The sequence below is a fragment of the Salvelinus namaycush genome, unplaced genomic scaffold (genome assembly GCF_016432855.1).
Source record: "Salvelinus namaycush isolate Seneca unplaced genomic scaffold, SaNama_1.0 Scaffold2155, whole genome shotgun sequence".
Classification (NCBI taxonomy): domain Eukaryota; kingdom Metazoa; phylum Chordata; class Actinopteri; order Salmoniformes; family Salmonidae; genus Salvelinus; species Salvelinus namaycush.
The window spans coordinates 1-5000 of NW_024058959.1; the positions used below are offsets into that span (position 1 = coordinate 1).

Genomic DNA, 5000 nt, shown 5'->3' on the forward strand with positions numbered 1-5000 from the left:
GATAATGTGGTTGAAGAAAATGATGAAATAAGTAGAACTACTGTGGAGAATATGTATAAGAGAATATTAGGATGTCTTCCTGGGGAGTGGGGTGTTTTAATAAATAAAGAGGTGGCAACAAGAGCTAGGGGTTTACCGGTTTTATATTATGAAGGTAATGGGAAGAAGCATGATTTGTCAGGTTTGAAAGTTAAAAAAGTTTATGAAAAATGTATTTTAAGAGAGATAAAAACTCCTGCTTCGGAAAAAGTGTGGTCTAGGGTGTTTGCAAATATAGATGTAAAATCAATATGGAAGAATGTAAATGTAAAATATAATTCTATAGAATGTGAAGACAATGATTTTAAAATGAAACATAATAGAATTTTACGAACGTGGTTTTACATCAAATAAATAGAGATATTAAAAGAGAATGTGATATTTGTGGTACGGGGGTGGAAAATTTTATGCACTTTTTTGTTGAATGTAGTAGATTAGATGAGTTTCATAAGTTTTTAAAGGGGATTTTAGTACAACAGTGGGGAGAAGAGATTGTTGCTGGGGTTGAGTGGAGGAGGTTGTTTCTTTTTGGTTTAACTGGGAAAAGCAAAGTTATTAATTTTAATTTGATGAATTTTGTTCTTAGTCATGCCAGATACGCTGTAAGACTAAGAAGGAATTTGGGACATTATGAAGGGAAAATTGTGAGTGTAGAGGTTTTATTTAGAAGTATGTTAGAGAAAGATATAGAAGTAATATATAAATATGGTGGATGTAATTTTGAAAAATTGTTTGTGTGGGGGAGCAATTTTATTGAAATTGAGTCGAATGGAAAACTTGTTTTTAATTATTAATTGGTTTTGGTGGATGATTGTGTTTTTAATAGGTTTTATTTTCTTTTCTTTTTTTGATTTTGTAAAAGGATGAATTGTTCAACCTTTTGATTGTTGATTGAATGTTGTAAATGTTATGTGTTTTTTCATAATAAAAGAGAAAAAAAAAAAAAAAATACGCCCGATCTCGTCTGATCTCGGAAGCTAAGCAGGGTTGGGCCTGCTTAGTACTTGGATGGGAGACCGCCTGGGAATACCAGGTGCTGTAAGCCTTTTGTCCACTAGGGGGTGTGGCATTATTTCATCAGCAACACTGCCTTGTAGTAAGCATTTGATGCTGAATTGACTAAATGCAGCTTCTATGGGCTAGTCTCCCCTGCCCTTTTAATACGATCAAAGTTCCTTGTGTTGTCAGGGAGCAACTGCTTTTTATTTATAAGACAAATAAGAATATTGTTACTGAATGCAGCTTGTGTGTGCTTCGTGCTCCCTCGCCCTGTTCAAATGATCAAAGGAAATAATGTTGGTGAGGAGTGGAACTGGACTGGTGTCTGATGGCCCTGTGTTTTCCATGTTGGAATTACAACCCTTCTTTTATGGAGTAAATCAAAAGCACAAGAGAATGTGAGATGTTATTGATAATAAATCAATTGGTTTCATGCATTTGTCTCTGTGTGTGTGTGTGTCTGAATGTGATTGTATTTCGTCATATCGCAAACATTTGTGATATCAGATAGGTTAAGATATTAAAAAGTAATTGGTGATTTTTTCAACAGTGTTGCATGATGGGAATCTAGTGGTTCACTGATATAATCTAGTAAACAGAATAAACTACTTTTCCACCACTCTGTGTGCAAGTGCATTCCTAAACGGCATTTAACGCAGGTCGATGTGATATGATATTATCAGAACACAAAGTGGTTACCGTTAGCGGAAAATGTTGGCACTGGAGAGACTTGCCCTTCACTAAGCAGAAGATATACCGTGATCAAGAAGGTGGTTCTCCCAGTGTGGGGCTCAGCCATTTCACTCTGGCTGTGCTAACCCTTTGTGAATTTTCCAAATGTGGGAATCTCGATTGCATAATTTATGGTAGTGGTCGTTTGTGCTTTTCCCTGATGTCTTTGTTAATGATAAACCGTTGCTTGGCGGCAGGCTTAAGGATGACTTGAGTCAACTGACTGTGCTTATGGAGATCTTTGAAGTCAGTTGTGAAAGAGACTTTGTGGACCAATCGAAAGGTGGAAACATTTGTTTGTAGCAAAACATTGTTGGCATTTTGTCGAAACATTATGTTGCGAAATGCAGCATTGTATTTATGCCACGCTGGTACTTCAATCAAGAGATAGTTGAGAAGTCACTCTAACCCCTCCCGGTCATGATGTGTCATACGCGCCCCATGCGCTTCCAATATGAAATTGTCCATACATGCGTTCCTCCTTAGCACAGAACAATGCAATAGGTTTTCAACATCCAGAGCTTTTGTGTATTTATTGTGGCTAGTAGGATAGCTGCATGGGAAACTGTTGCTGATGATGTATTTGTCAGAAGTCATTGTATTTGTCCGTTTTTTCCCACAAGGCTGAAATATGTGACCTCGCTTTGAAATGTTAGCAAGGTTTGTTTGTATTTCATCCAACTATCTGTGCTAAAAAGTGATGGCTACAGTATATGTAATTTCTTCCACTTTTTGAGTGAGCCAAAGTTCAAGCTGCTTATCTAATTGGTGAGAATGCAATGTCTGTTTATCAGACTCACTTTGACTTTATATGGTGTTCCAAGAGATGTTCCTTAGCTTACGGCCATACCAGCCTGAATACGCCCGATCTCGTCTGATCTCGGAAGCTAAGCAGGCTCGGGCCTGGTTAGTACTTGGATGGGAGACCGCCTGGGAATACCAGGTGCTGTAAGCCTATTGTCCACTAGGGGGTGTGGCATTATTTCATCAGCAACACTGCCTTGTAGTAAGCATTTGATGCTGAATTGACTAAATGCAGCTTCTATGGGCTAGTCTCCCCTGCCCTTTTAATACGATCAAAGTTCCTTGTGTTGTCAGGGAGCAACTGCCTTTTATTTATAAGACAAATAAGAATATTGTTACTGAATGCAGCTTGTGTGTGCTTTGTGCTCCCTCGCCCTGTTCAAATGATCAAAGGAAATAATGTTGGTGAGGAGTGGAACTGGACTGGTGTCTGATGGCCCTGTGTTTTCCATGTTGGAATTACAACCCTTCTTTTATGGAGTAAATCAAAAGCACAAGAGAATGTGAGATGTTATTGATAATAAATCAATTGGTTTCATGCATTTGTCTCTGTGTGTGTGTGTGTCTGAATGTGATTGTATTTCGTCATATCGCAAACATTTGTGATATCAGATAGGTTAAGATATTAAAAAGTAATTGGTGATTTTTTCAACAGTGTTGCATGATGGGAATCTAGTGGTTCACTGATATAATCTAGTAAACAGAATAAACTACTTTTCCACCACTCTGTGTGCAAGTGCATTCCTAAACGGCATTTAACGCAGGTCGATGTGATATGATATTATCAGAACACAAAGTGGTTACCGTTAGCGGAAAATGTTGGCACTGGAGAGACTTTTCCTCCACTAAGCAGAAGAGATACTGTGATCAAGAAGGTGGTTCACCCGGTGTGGGGCTCAGCCATTGCACTCTGGCTGTGCTGACCCCTTGTGAATTTTCCAAATGTGGGAATCTCGATTGCAAAATTTATGGTAGTGGTCGTTTGCGCTTTACCCTGATGTCTTTGTTAATGATAAACCGTTGCTTGGCGGCAGGCTTAACTTCTTGCGACTACAGGGGGTGCTGTTCCGAATTAGCATTTTGTCGTCTCCAAATTAAACTGCCTAGTACTCAATTCTTGCTCGTACAATATGCATATTATTAATTCTATTGGAAAGAAAACACTTTCTAGTTTCATACAAAGTTGGAATGATGTCTGTGGGTGACCCAGAACTCTTTCTACAGCGAAATCCATGACAGACAGTGAAAGGTCTGAGAGCGAAGCTCTGGTTTCAGATCAGTTTTTAAGGTCTCTGTCTATCCTATGGAACGACACGAACTGCACCCGCCTTCCCCTGGATGTCAGTAACCAATGAGAAGTGGAATGGGCCTTCTCCGTAGCTCTCAGAGGTTATAAAAGACCAAGGAGTGAGAGTAGCCCCCCTTTCGACGCTCGCCCTTACGCAGGAAGGGACCTCCGGATGCCATTTTCACAGGCTCGGTTATCAACTTGAAATGTATCCGTCTGTAATTTAATTCGATATAGGACTTAGAAACATCATAAGGTAGTTAATTTAAACCGTTTTATAGCAATTTATATCCGTTTAGTGCGATTTTGATGCATTTCTATGTGAAGCACCGGGCACATTTCGGGGTCCCGGTCGAACGTTAGCGGGCATTTAGACGGACAAAGGACATCTTTCGACCAAAAGAAGATTAAACCCAAGAAAGAATACATTGCCCAAGAATCTGATGGAAGAACAGCTCAAAGTAAGCAATATTTAATATGATAAATCGTTGTTCTGTCGAAATATTTTAAACGCATATTTCGCCATTTTGTTTGGTATAGCTTCACTTGGCGAACCCTGTATTGAAAAGTAAGGATAATTTTAAAAATGTAAGTCAGCGGTTGCATTAAGAACTAATTTGTCTTTCGATTCCTGTCAACTCTGTATTTTTTAGTCAAGTATATGATTAGCTTTGGATTAAACTAGATCACTCTGAAAGCTGACGTCCCTCATTTTGATGCTTGAGTTGTGACTATTTCCATTGTATAACCACGGTTTTGTATGGCTAAATATGCACCTTTTCGAACAAACTGTATATGTATGTTGTAAAATGATGTTACAGGAGTGTCATCGGAAGAATTCTGAGAAGGTTAGTGAAAAAATTAATATATTTTGGCGATGATAACGTTATAGCTCCCTTTGCCTTGAATTCATGCTCTACTAACGTTTGTACATGTGGTATGCTAACTTATCGATTTATTGTGTTTTCGCTGAAAAACGCTTAGAAAATCTGAAATATGGTCTGAAATCACAAGAACTGTGTCTTTCCATTGCTATGCTTTGTCTATTTTTATGAAATGTTTTATGATGAGTAAATTGGTCATACACGTTGCTCTATCTAGTAATTCTAGTCGATTTGTGATGGTCGGTGCAATTGTA

At 38.4% G+C, this 5000-nt stretch overlaps 1 non-coding gene and 2 pseudogenes across 1 annotated transcript; all 3 read left to right on the forward strand.

Annotated features, from left to right (window-relative positions):
- Positions 1 to 1775: 1775 nt before the first annotated feature.
- On the forward strand, positions 1776 to 1925 carry LOC120038360 (annotated as a pseudogene).
- A 681-nt stretch (positions 1926 to 2606) lies between these two features.
- On the forward strand, positions 2607 to 2725 carry LOC120038357. Its single transcript, XR_005475035.1, has one exon. It is a non-coding gene; the product is annotated as a 5S ribosomal RNA (ribosomal RNA).
- Positions 2726 to 3416: 691 nt separating this feature from the next.
- LOC120038359 lies at positions 3417 to 3566 on the forward strand (annotated as a pseudogene).
- Positions 3567 to 5000: the final 1434 nt, after the last annotated feature.